At 41.2% G+C, this 14,582-nt stretch overlaps 1 pseudogene; it reads left to right on the top strand.

Moving 5' to 3' along the window:
- Positions 1-848: 848 nt before the first annotated feature.
- Positions 849-14,326, top strand: LOC120042423 (annotated as a pseudogene).
- The last annotated feature ends 256 nt before the right edge of the window (positions 14,327-14,582 follow it).

The raw sequence follows: 14,582 nt of genomic DNA, 5'->3' as shown, positions 1-14,582 counted from the left end.
CCTTCAAAATAAAGGTATGGCATAATTCTACTATTTGTATTAATTTGCATCACTGTCAATGACATACTTTTATTTTGTAGGCAAACCGCAAATTACACTATTGTGCCTAATCCTTATTGTGGCTAGCTTCACAACACATAACTCGCTCCGGTCGAGCCTCACTAGCCAGATGGAGCTTTGGGCAAGCCTTATAACGTTAGCTTTGGGCAACAGGGTTAAGTAGCTGGCTAGCTATTTATTTTCATAAACTGAATTTCAATTTAATAGGCAAACCACAAGTGACATCCTAGCTAATACTTACTCACAAGGATTCCTAAATCATTGCTAAGAATAATGAAAATGACTGCAGTTTCTACTGGTCATTGTTTTCAGGCTGGTTATATTGGTGCTAACTAGGTACCAAGCTAAAGCTAGCTTGCTACCCCAGAAGTTGCGGTCGAACAAATTATGCTTTATTACCAACGTGGCCGGTGTTTGCTTGTTAGCAGATTTTTTTGTACAGCTTTGACAGTGCTACTGTATCTTTTTTGACACGCAAAGACCCAAATGGCGTTCCATAGTATGTATGTCGGGAAGCTAATAGCAGTGACTCTATTACTGTGTAACTCCGGTAGTGCAACATCCTGAAAAATAGCGCATTGGTAATGTGTACCGGTGCTCAACCAGTTGGCGAAAGCCAACATCACCCACGACAGAGAACGATTGATTGTCAAGGGCAATGAATTCCATTATCTTGGCTTTAATGGATTTCGCCTTTGAGTTGTCTCGCTGAAATGTTCTTACTCTTTCAAATGACTGCTCGACTTGTTGACCGCTTGATCCACACAGCAGGTTAGGTTAGGAATGCGATGTCGCACGTGTAGCTTAATTTTACGTGGCGTCATTAGTAGGTATGCACGGTAGCTTTGGCATTGGTTTTTAACATCAGCGTTAAACTAGACATCGGGCCGATACCGATGTTGGCATTTTTAGCTAATATCAACAGATTCCGATATGTTCACCGATATATCGTGTATCCCTAGTCTGAATACTTATGTAAATGTGATGTTTTTTTTTTTCTTAAAAATTTCTTAAAAACTGTTTTTGCTTTGTCATTATGGGGTAATATGTGTAGATTGATGAGAAATAACAAACAATGTAATCCATTTTAGAATAAGGCTGTAACGTAACAAAATGTGGAAAAAGTCTAGGAGTCTGAATAATTTCCGAATGCACTGGAGAAATACATGTTTAAACATTTTTGACCAATCAATTAGTTGAAAGAACAAACTACTCTTGGTTAACCACATATTTTTGTTGTTGTTGGGGACAGCCCTAATGGACTCTACAAGGTGTCGAAAGCGTTGCACAGGGAGGCTGGCCCATGTTGACTCAAATGCTTCCCACAGTTGTGTTAAGTTGGTTGGATGTCCTTTGGGTGGTGGACCATTCTTGATACATAAGTTAAACTGTTCAGCGTCAACCCAGCAGCATTAGAGGTCTTGACACAAATCGGTGCGCCTGGCACCTACTACCATGCTCCATTCAAAGGCACTTAAATCTTTTGTCTTGCCCATTCACCCTCTGAATAGCACACATTCACAATCCATGTCTCAGCTTTATCAAGGCTTAAAAATCCTTATTTAACCTGTCTCCTCCCCTTCATCTACACTGATTTCAAGCGGATTTAACAAGTGATATCAATAAGGGATCATAGCTTGCACCTGGTCAGTCTATGTCATGGAATGAGCAGGTGTTCAAAATGTTTTGCCCATTCTCCGTATGTCACAAAAACTTGACTTTTTTTCCTGATGCTGTTCACACAGGTGACGTTGAGACATTCTCTACATCCAGAAAGCAGCAGGAAGATCACAGAGCTAAGGGCTCTCACCACTGCCCACATTGTGAGGAGATTTTCCCAATGCTATCAAAGCTAAAAATACACTTAAAAATACACACAGGAGAGAATCTGTATTCCTGCACTGACTGTGGGAAGAGCTTCACAACATCAAGGGCTCTGACAGTTCATCAGAGATGGCACACGGGATTGAAGTCTTTCTCCTGCTCTGACTGTGGAAAGAGTTTCACAACATCAAGGGCTCTGACAGTTCATCAGAGAGTGCACACAGGAGAGAAGCCTTACTCCTGCTCCGACTGTGAAAAGAGTTTCTCCCGATTGGATAAGTTAAATAGGCACCAGCTAGTACATACAGGAGAAAAGTCTTACTCCTGCTCAGACTGTGGGAATTGTTTCGCCCAATTTAATACCTTAAAATCTCACCAGCGTATGCACACAGGAGAGAAGCCTTACTCCTGCTCTGACTGTGGGAAGAGTTTCTCTCAACTGGGAAGCTTACAAACACACCAGCGTATTCATACGGGAGAGAAGCCTTACTCCTGTTCTGACTGTGGGAAGAGCTTTAGAACATCAGGTGCTCTGACAGTTCATCAGAGCGTGCACACTGGAGAGAAGCCTTATTCCTGCTCTGACTGTGGGTGCAGATTCTCTCAACGGAGAAACTTAAAAAACCACCAACATAGACACACAGGAGAGAAGCCTTACTCTTGCTCTGACTGTGTAAAATGCTTCACAACATCATATGAGCTAACAGTTCACCGGAGAACACACACAGGAGAGAATCCTTACTTCTGCTCTGACTGTGGGAAGAGTTTCTCCCTATTGGATACCTTAATCAAACATGAACGTATACATACAGGAGAAAAGCCTTACTCCTGCTCTGACTGTGGGAAGAGTTTCTCTCAACAGAGTAACTTAAAAAGACACCAACGTTCACATACAGGAGAAAAGCCTTACTCCTGCTCAGACTGTGAAAAGAGTTTTTCCCAATTGGATAAGTTAAATAGTCACAAGCGAATACATACAGGAGAGAAGCCTTACTCCTGCTCTGACTGTGGGCAAAATTTCTCTCAACACAGCAGCTTAAAGAAACACCAACGTATACACACAGGAGAAAAGCCTTACTTCTGCTCTGACTGTGGAAAATGCTTCACAACATCATCTGAGCTAACAGTTCACCAGAGAACACACACAGGAGAAAAGCCTTACTTCTGCTCTGACTGTGGGAAGAGTTTCAAAACATCATCTGAGGTAACAGTTCACCAGAGAACGCACACAGGAGAGAAGCCTTACTCCTGCGCTGAATGTGGGAAGAGTTTCTCTCAACAGAGCAACTTAAAAAAACACCAATGTTTACATGCAGGAGAAAAGCCTCACTTCTGCTCTGACTGTGGGAATTGTTTCACCCAATTATATACCTTAACATGTCACCAGCGTATACATACAGGAGAGAAGCCTTACTCCTGCTCTGACTGTGGGAAAAATTTCTCTCAACACAGCAGCTTAAAGAAACACCAACGTATACACACAGGAGAAAAGCCTCATCAGTTCTCTCAGACCAGCTAAGATTAAAGTCCATCACTTAATTCTCATGTCATAAAGTAAGTGGTAACACTGAATTGGATCCTATTGTTTCTCACTGTGAGAACTGTGCAGAGGAAAGGGAGAATTATAGAATGATAGCCTCTCTTTACTAATCAGTGTGCACCTTGTCAGTTTTGGTGTGTTTTGTTAGCTTCTACTGTAAAGATATTGAGATGACCTTGGATTTGTCCTTAGGGTGGAATACCCTCTGCGGGTTCTCTTGTTGAAACAACGGAGTCTGATGGTTGACTGGGTGGTACTGCTTCCCTCTGCAGTTTTCTGTGGGAATGAGCTAGTAGACACAACATGTATCAGATAGAGATGGTGTGAGGATCAGTTTTCACCTTTCGTTTGGGTGGATATATATTTTTTGACTACTAAGGGACTGTAAGGTATTTATAATAAGGGATAACTGGAGAAAATCATATCTCTCTGAAATGGAAATGGATGGCCCTCCCTTCAGTTAAATATATTTTTACCCGACCCTCCCTGAACACTTGAAAAAAAACAACAAGTGACCCTCCCCTATACCCAAAATAATAATTTAAATATGAAGTGGATTGCAGAGAACATGCCTACTGTTTACCCTCACTCCTAGGACAGACCAGAGCCTTAGATATGCAGTTTTAGAAACTGTTCTTCGTTTTGTAATTGTTTCATGGCAAAGTAGCCAAAAGGTTGTGGATTCGCAGAACACCGTGGACAAGGGTAGGGGTGAACATACAGGTCCCTCCAATAATATTGGGACCCTTGGTAAATATGAGCAAAACGGGCTGTGAAAAAAATGTTTTTGCTGTTTATCCTCTTGTTGTTTCATTCAAAATATTCACCAAAATCTAACCTTTAATTAAAGTAAATGATTGAAAAAAATACATGTGAAATAAATGTTTTTCTTCAAAACATGTGTGCCACAATTATTGGCACCCCTAGAAATTATTATGAGTAAAATCTAACTGAAGTATATTCACATTCATATTTTACGTTCTTAAGTTCACCTGAGTGATTAGGAACACTTAAGTGGTAAGCCAAGACTTCCTGTTTCACTGGGGTATAAATATGAGGTGACACACAGGCCAAGTTCCCATAGCCATCCATCACTATGGCAAAGACCCGAGAATACAGTAATGATGTGTGACAAAAGGTTGTTGAGCTGCACAAGTCAGGAAATGGCTGTAAGAGAATAGCTCAACGGTTGAAAATGCCCATTTCCACTATCAGGGCAATAATTAAGAAGTTTAAAGTTACTGGAGATGTAAACAATGGGCCTGGAAGAGGACGTGTGTCTATATTGACCCCACGCACAGTGAGGAGGATGGTTTGAGTGGCCAAAAAATCTCCAAGGATCACAGCTGGAGAATTGCAGACGTTAGTTGGGTCTTGGGGTCAGAAAGTCTCCAAAACTACGATCAGACGCCACCTACATAACCACACGTTGTTTGGGAGGGTTGCCATAAAAACACCTTTGCTGTCATCAAACAACAAACTCAAGCGCCTACAGTTTGCCAAACGTTACTGGAACTTTCAATGGGACCGGGTTCTATGGTCAAATGAGACCAAAATAGAGCTTTTTGGAAACAAACACCAGAGATGGGTTTGGTGTAGACAGAAAGATAGCCATGCAGAAAAGTACCTCATCCCCACTGTGAAGTATGGTGATGGATCTTTGATGTTGTGGGGCTGTTTTTCTTCCAAAGGCCCTGGACCACTTGTTAGGATACATGGTATCATGGACTCCATCAAGTACCAGCAGATATTAAATCTAAACCGGACTGCCTCTGCTAGGAAGCTTAAATGGGCTGTGGTTGGATCTTCCAGCAGGACAATGATCCAAAGCACATCTCAAAATCAACACAAAAAAATGGTTCACTGACCAAAGAATCAAGGTTTTGCCATGGCCATCCCAGTCCCCTGACCTGAACCCCATAGAAAACCTGTGGGATGAGCTGATGAGGAGAATCCACAAGCGTGGGCCTCGGAATCTGAAGGATCTGGAGAGATTTTGTATGGAGGAATGGTCTCAGATCCCTTGCCATGTGTTCTCCAACCTCATTACCTATTATAGGAGAAGACTCAGAGCTGTTATCTTGGCAAAGGAAGGTTGCACAAAGTATTGAATGAAAGGGTGTCAATAATAATACACTATCATTCAAAAGTTTGTGGTCACTTAGAAATGTCCTTGTTTTTGAAAGAAAAACAATTTTTTTGCCCATTTAAAATAACATGAATTGATCAGAAATACAGTGTAGACATTGTTAATGTTGTAAATGACTATTACAGCTGGAAACTGCAGATTTTTAAGGGAATATCTACGTAGGCGTACAGAGGCCCATTATCAGCAACCATCACTCCTGTGTTCCAATGGCACGTTGTGTTAGCTAATCCAAGTTTCTCATTTTAAAAGGCTAATTGATCATTAGAAAACCCTTTTGCAGTTATGTTAGCACCGCTGAAAACTGTTGTCCTGATTAAAGAAGCAATAAAACTGGCCTTCATTAGACTAGTTGAGTATCTGGAGCATCAGCATTTGTGGGTTTGATTACAGGCTCAAAATGGACGGAAACAAAGATCTTTCTTCTGAAACTCATCAGTCTATTCTTGTTCTGAGAAATGAAGGCTATTCCATGCGAGAAATTGCCATGAAACTGAAGATCTCGTACAACGCTGTGTACTACTCCCTTCAGAGAACAGAGCAAACTGGCTCTAACCAAAATAGAAAGAGTGGTAGGCCCCGGTGCACAACTGAGCAAGAGGACAAGTACATTAGAGTGTCTAGTTTGAGAAAAAGATGCCTCACAAGTCCTCAACTGGCAATTCATTAACCTCTCTGGGATATATGGGACGCTAGCGTCCCACCGGCCAACATCCAGTGAAAATGCAGAGCGCCAAATTCAAATAAATTACTATAAAAATTTAACTTTCATGAAATCAAACATGCAATACACCAAATTAAAGCTACACTTGTTGTGAATCCAGCCAACATGTCAGATTTCAAAAAGGCTTTACGGCGAAAGCAAACAATGCTATTATCTGAGGACAGCACCCCAGTAAACAAACACAGACAATCTTATTTCAACACTCCAGGCGCGACACAAAACGCAGAAATAAAGATATAATTCATGCCTTACCTTTGATGAGCTTCTTCTGTTGGCACTCCAATATGTCCCATAAACATCACAAATGGTCCTTTTGTTCGATTAATTACGTCGATATATATCCAAAATATCCATTTATTTGGCGCGTTTGATCCAGAAAAACACTGATTCCAACTTGCGCAACGTGACTACAAAATATCTTATAAGTTACCTGTAAGCCTTGTCCAAACATTTCAAACTACTTTTGTAATACAACTTTAGGTATTTTTTAACGTAAATAATCAATAAAATTTAAGACGGGATGATCTGTGTTCAATACTGGAGGAAAACAAAGTGTAGCTAGCTTTCAGGTCACACGCCTCTAACAAAGAGTACACTTCCATCTACCCTCATTCTGAACAGCCTTACTTCTTCATTTCTCAAAGGAAAAACCTCAACCAATTTCTAAAGACTGTTGACATCCAGTGGAAGCGATAGGAACTGCAAGAAGGTCCCTTAGAAATCTGGATTCCCAATGAAAACCCATTGAAAAGAGAGTGACCTCAAAAGAAAAGAAATTCTGAATGGTTTGTCCTCTGGGTTTTGCCTGGCAAATAAGTTCTGCTATACTCACAGACATGATTCAAACAGTTTTAGAAATTTCGGAGTGTTTTCTATCCAAATCTACTAATAATATGCATATATTAACTTCTGGGCCTGAGTAGCAGGCAGGTTACTTTGGACACGCTTTTCATCCGGACGAGAAAATACTGCCACCTATCCCAGAGAAGTTCAATAGTACCCGCAAAACACCAGTCTCAACGTCAACAGTGAAGAGGCGACTCCGGGATGCTGGCCTTCTAGGCAGAGTTGCAAAGAAAAAGCCATATCTCAGACTGGTCAATAAAAATAAAAGATTAAGATGGGCAAAAGAACACAGACACCTTTAACCGCAGGACAACCCTGCTAAAACAGTTGTTTTGCTCGCCCTCTCGTGTACAATGGCTTTAACATAGTCTACGTTTGGAACCGTGCTAAAGTTTACTATCAACTGTAAAAATGTTTTTTAACAGAACCTGTTACAACTGAAGTATCTGACATCACCAAATGTCACCAGGCAGGCCTACAGTGCATTCGGAAAGTATTCAGACCACTTCCCTTTTTCCACATTTTGTTATGTTACAGCCTTATTCTAAAATTGATCAAATAAAAATGTTCTTTATAAATCTACACGCAATACCCCATAATGACAAAGAGAAAACAACAGGTTTTTAGACATTTTTGCAAATTTCTTACAAATAAACAACAGATACTTTATTTACATAAGTATTCAGAATCTTTGCTGTGAGACTCGAAATTGAGCTCATGTGCATCCTGTTTCCATTGATCATCCTTGAAATGTTTCTACAACTTGATTGTAGTCCACCTGTGCTAAATTAAATTGATTGGGCATGATTTGGAAAGGCACACACCGAGGCACACATAAGGTTCCACAGTTGACCGTGCATGTCGGAGCAAAAACCAAGCCATGAGGTCAAAGGAATTGTCCGTAGAGCTCAGAGACAGGATTGTGTTGAGGTAGAGATCTGGGAAAGGGTACCAAAAAATGTCTGCAGCATTGAAGGTCCCCAAGAACACAGTGGCCGCCATCATTTTTAAATGGAAGAAGTTTGGAACCACCACGTCTCTTCCTAAAGCTGGCGGTCCTGCCAAACTAAGCAATCAGGGGAGGGCCTAGGTCACGGTGGTGACCAAGAACCCGATGGTCACTCTGGCAGAGCTCCAGAGTTCCTCTGTGGAGATGGGAGATCTCCCAGAAGGACAACCATCTCAGCAGAACTCCACAAATCCCAGAAGCCACTCCTCCAAAGTAAAAGGCACATGACAGCTTGCTTGGAGTTTGCCAAAAGGCACCTAAAGGACTCTCAGACCATGAGAAACAATATTCTCTTGTCTGATGAAACCAAGATTGAACTCTTTGGCCTGAATGCCAAACTTCACGTCTGGAGGAAATCTGGCACCTCCCTATGATGAAACATGGTGGTGGCAGCATCATGCTGTGGGGGATGTTTTTCAACGGCAGGGACTGAGAGACTAGTCAGGATTGAAGGAAAGATGAACGGAGCACAGAGAGAGTACAGAGAGATCCTTGATGTAAATCTGCTCCAGAGCGCTCAGGACCTCAGACTGGGGGCGAAGGTTCACCTTCCAACAGGACAACGACCCTAAGCACACAGCTAAGATAACGCAGGAGTGGCTTCGGGACAAGTCTCTGAATGTCCTTGATTGGCCCAGCCAGAGCCCGGACTTGAACCCGATCAAACATCTCTGGAGAGACTTGAAAATATCTGTGCAGCAACGCTCCCCATCGAACCTGACAGAGCTTGAGAGGATCTGCAGAGAAGAATGGGAGAAACTCCCGAAATACAGGCGTGCCAAGCTTGTAGTGTCATACCCAAGAAGACTCAAGGCTGTAATCGCTGCCAAAGATGCTTCAACAATGTACTGAGTAAAGGGTGAGAATACTTATGTAAATGTACATTTTCAAAAAATTCTAAAAACCTTTTTTGCTTCGTCATTATGGGGTATTGTGTGTAGATTGATGAGTGTGAAGAAGAAAAAAACAATTTAACCCATTTTAGAATAAGGCTGTAAAATAAGAAAATGTGGACAAATTCAAGGGGTCTGAATACTTTCCGAATGCACTGTATTTTATAGGCTATGTATTGGATAATGGTACAAAGCTCTAATCAAATTAAGAAATGTATATGCTTTTGAATGACATGTCTGGTTTTGGCGGGAAGTACCGGGTTACCCGGAAGAAAAGTGATTTATTTTCGGGATGGGACATTTGTAAAATACCAGGAAAATATTCAACCCTAATGGTGATTGAAGGAACTGGCTGACACAATCTATGGATAGTAGACTATAATTTCATCTGTCAAACAGGTATAGGCCTAGCTCTTGTTGTTAGTAGCCTAAAGCCATTTTAATTTGAAGACCGTTTAAATGAATTAGACCTTCGCGTATTAGTCTATTTTCAGCACTCATCCGTTGTCCATCTGTAATGTAAATTACTCCAATGTGGCTTATGGAGATCAATAACTCTAAAGAAATAGCTTCATTATATGCAATGAAACATATTGTTTTAATTCAAATCAATTATAGTCGTAGCTCTAGTTGTCCTCGTCTTCAGGTTCTCCCTCTCCAACTGAACAGGACATCAGTAGGTCTAGTTCGCGCACACATTATTCTTTAAACATTTTTACAGCCTCACCTCCTGAAATCAAATCAAATGTTATTTGTCACATGCGCTGAATACAACAGGTGAAATGCTTACATACAAGCCCCTAACCAACAATGCAGTTTTAAGAAAGTGCCACTGTACACAGCACAGTCATTTGTAGGTAGCACTGAAGGGTTTACCTCAGCAAGAGCAGGGCAGGCGGAGCTCATGATTACATGTTTTTATTTTTTATTGAACTAGGCAAGTCTGTTAAATAGCATGCTCTAGAGGTAATGTATGTTATTGCTGTATAAGTGAGTTAGCTAGCATGCTCTAAATGTAATTTATGTTATTGCTGTATAAGTGAGTTAGCTAGCATGTTTTAGATGTAATGTATGTTATTTCTGAATAAGTGAGTTCGCTAGCATGCTATAGAGGCAATGTATGGTATTGCTCTATAAGTGAGTTAGCTAGCATGCTCTATTTGTAATGTATGTTATTGCTTTATAAGTGAGTTAGCTAGCATGCTATAAATGTAATATATTATTGCTCTATGAGTGAGTAGCTAGCATGCTTTTTTAGATATATCTATTTTATATATATATATATATATATATATATTTTTAAATTGTTTAAAAAATGTTTTTTAATGCTATAAATGTAATGTATGTTATTGCTCTATAAGTGAGTAAGCTAGCATGCTCTAGATGTAATATATGTTATTGCTGTATAAGTGAGTTAGCTAGCATGCTCTAGAGGCAATGTATGGTATTGCTATATAAGTGAGTTAGCTAGCATGCGCTAGATGTAATGGCCGCATTAGCTAATACACCGTTGTTGTTACAGATTCATGCTATCGACAGCCATCAACATCATTGAGCCATCAACATCATTGAGCCCTGCACATCTATGTAAGAGTGGCAGGTAGCCTAGCGGTTAGAGCGTTGGGCCAGTGAAACCAAAAGTGAAAAATCTGTCGACGTGCCCTTGAGCAAGGCACTTAAGAACAAATTATTATTTAAAATGACGGCCTACTCCGGCCAAACCCGGACGACGCTGGGCCAATTGTGCGCCACCTTATGGGACTCCAATCACGGCTGGATGTGATGCAGCCTGGATTGGGAACGCCTATCCATTGCAGTGTAGCCTAGTTTTATATAACACCATCCCAGCAGTGCAAAAACTAGGGAAGGAAGTCAATTTTCTTAGAAATATAACTTTGCACTGTGCTTCTCCGTGCATGGTCTTGGTATAGCCTCTGCCTAAAGTATAGGCTATGGATCATGTTGGATTCTAACTACTTTATTGAACTTTGTATAGGAAAGTTACTGTGAGGCGAATACAGAAGGTGTCTGTCCAGACATGTTTTGTTCTTGCTGTGTATTAGTATTTCTTAGGATGGAGGTTAAGAGCAACAGGCTCGTCTCAGTTCTAAGTCAGGTTAGTTTCTGTGGAACTAGGAGAGAGGTGGAACTCAACATCCAGATGAGGACAACAGTTGAAGAGAGAAGAAACCTCTGGGAGGAGGGCAGCAGGGGTCCATCCCAACGACACTAACCACAGTCCTATCTCACACACCTCTCCGCTCACGCTGCTCTGGACTCAGGCAGGGCCATGACAATGTAATAATTAAGAGGAACAGAGACTGATTGTTTATCTTGGAAGTGGTGACTGGTGACTCCACCTAGTTGGAAGGTATAAATATATGCTTGTGTGACTTGTATGTTGTATTTGCAGCTGAAGCATCCAGTGGGTTGAATAAAGCTGGTTTGTGCTTTTACTAGTTGTCTGCGTTTCTACTCTGTTCGTTCAGAACTTAGCTTGATATTGTGGACCCAGCAGAGAATCAGGGATGAGGGGCATCATGAGATACTATAATATGCAACTAATTCTCAAACCCTGAGCAATGAGACATTTAATTGATTACAAATTACATGACCCTCCCCTGAATTTAATTTCAAAAATACTAAACCCTCCCCCATTTTCCGCCGGGTAACAATGGTGTACATTTAAATCTCTCCCTAAGCAACTTTTGTTTAATGATATACAGTATATCACAAAAGTGAGTACACCCCTCACATTTTTGTAAATATTTGAGTGTATCTTTTCATGTGACAACACTGAAGAAATGACACTTTGCTACAATGTAAAGTAGTGAGTGTACAGCTTGTATAACAGTGTAAATTTGCTGTCCCCTCAAAATAACTCAACACACAGCCATTAATGTCTAAACCGCTGGCAACAAAAGTGAGTACACCCCTAAGTGAAAATGTCCAAATTGGGCCCAAAGTGTCAATATTTTGTGTGGCCACCATCATTTTCCAGCACTGCCTTAACCCTCTTGGGCATGGAGTTCACCAGAGCTTCACAGGTTGCCACTGGAGTCCTCTTCCACTCCTCCATGACGACATCACGGAGCTGGTGGATGTTAGAGACCTTGCACTCCTCCACCTTCCGTTTGAGGATGCCCCACAGATGCTCAATAGGGTTTAGGTCTGGAGACATGCTTGGCCAGTCCATCACCTTTACCCTCAGCTTCTTTAGCAAGGCAGTGGTCGTTCATGTCATCACACAGCAGACCAGTCTTTCATGATTTGAAATGGAATCAAGCATTTTAGTTTTAAAATAAAATAAAAAAGCAATACTTGAATAATTAGCGTAAACAATAAATAAACCGTTCCATTTCGGAGATTGCTCCAAACGGTCAGAAAAATTATATTGTAATCTAACAGCACCTGTTTGGCCCACATAATATGCACACAGCATTTGCTCCTTACCTTCTTTGTCTTGATCTCCAATATTTTCCACAACTAGTCACATTTATTCCACACATCTGACTTCCCCTTTACCTCCTGAGCCACCAGTAAACATTCTCCTGTTTCGAGTTTGTCACGTCCTCTGCATCTATTTTGCTGTTATGGTGTTCTGAGTTTGTTATAACCAATTTATTGATGTGATTATGATATGCTATAGGTTAGGCCCTATTGGTCATGTGCATGCGATGCATACATGTGTCACATAAATAGAGCAAGGGTTGAGGGAATAGGGAATGTTTTTCCTAAACAAATGAGGGATTTCGGTAACAGAACTTTTCAGTCAGAAATGGGTGTAATTATGTTGCAGCTTCAGCAACACGGACAGTGTGATAAACACTGTTGATGTTCTCTGGTGGTCGGTGCAGCAGGGAGGAGAGTGAGACAACGGGTGCCAGTCACACAGTCAATCACTGTCAATAAAAAATATTAAAAATCTGAGCCCAGCCCGGCACAATCAAATCAATTGAGGTCGAACTCCCTCTAGTCATTTGTGTGTCTTAATTATTTCGTCAAACAGTGCACTTAAACCATCAGACAAGCTCAGTGCATATGGTTGATTTGATTAAAACACACAAGATGTGTCTATACAGTCCATTCAGAAAGTATTCAGACCCCTTGACTTTTTACACATTTTGTTACGTTACAGCCTTATTCTTTGCTATGAGACTTTTGGGCTCCCGAGTGGTGCAGAGGTCTAAGGCACTGCATCTCAGTGCTTGAGGCGTCACTACAGACACCATAGTTCGAATCCAGGCTGTATCACAACCGGCTGTGATTGGGAGTCACATAGGGACTATGGGCAAGCGCACAATTGACCCAGCTTCGTCCGGGTTTGGCCGGTGTAGGCCGTCATTGTAAATAAGAATTTGTTCTTAACTGACTTGCCTAGTTAAACAAAGGTTAAACTGCCCCATGAGATTTTCCCAATTCTATCAAAGCTAAAAATACACCTGAAAATACACACAGGAGAGAATCGGTATTCCTGCACTGACTGTGGGAAGAGCTTCACAACATCAGGTGATCTGAACGTTCATCAGAGAGTGCACAGAGGAGAGAAGCCTTACTCTTGCTCTGACTGTGGAAAATGCTTCACAGCATTATCTGAGCTAACAGTTCACCAGAGAACACACACAGGAGAGAAGCCTTACTTCTGCTCTGACTGTGGGAAGAGTTTCTCTCAACAGAGTAACTTAAAAAGACACCAACGTTTACATACGGGAGAAAAGCCTTACTCCTGCTCAGACTGTGAAAAGAGTTTCCCCCAATTGAATGAGTTAGATAGTCACCAGCGAATACATACAGGAGAGAAGCCTTACACCTGCTCTGACTGTGAGCAAAGTTTCTCTCAACACAGCAGCTTAAAGAAACACCAACGTGTATACACACAGGAGAGAAGCCTTACTCCTGCTCTGACTGTGGGCAAAAATTTTCTCAACACAGCAGCTTAAAGAACCATCAACGTATACACACAGGAGAAAAGCCTTACTCCTGCTCTGACTGTGAAAAACTCTTCAGAACATCATCTGAGCTAACAGTTCACCAGAGAACACACACAGGAGAAAAGCCTTACTTCTGCTCTGACTGTGGAAAACGCTTCACAACATCATCTGAGCTAACAGTTCACCAGAGAACACACACAGGAGAGAAGCCTTACTCCTGCTCTGAATGTGGGAAGAGTTTCTCTCAACAGAGCAACTTAAAAAGACACCAACATTTACATACAGAAGAAAAGCCTCATCAGTTCTCTCAGACCAGCTAAGATTAAAGTCACTCCATCACTTAATTCTCATGTCATAAAGTAAGTGGTAACTGTGATTTGGATCCTATTGTTTCTCACTGTGAGTGAAATGTGCAGAGGAAAGGGAGCATTATAGAATGTTAGCCTCTCTTTACTTTACTGATCAGTGTACACCTTGTCAGTTTGGTGTGTTTTGTTAGCTTCTACTGTAAAGATATTGTCACGATCGTCAATGGGAGAGAGAGAGGACCAAGGCGCAGCGTGTGGAAAATACATCTTCTCTTTAATTGGAAGAAGGACAACGAAACAA

This window comes from Salvelinus namaycush, unplaced genomic scaffold (genome assembly GCF_016432855.1).
Source record: "Salvelinus namaycush isolate Seneca unplaced genomic scaffold, SaNama_1.0 Scaffold680, whole genome shotgun sequence".
In the NCBI taxonomy this organism is placed as follows: domain Eukaryota; kingdom Metazoa; phylum Chordata; class Actinopteri; order Salmoniformes; family Salmonidae; genus Salvelinus; species Salvelinus namaycush.
The sequence above is the reverse complement of the archived record's forward strand: the minus strand, read 5'-3'. Positions and strand labels throughout refer to the sequence as shown.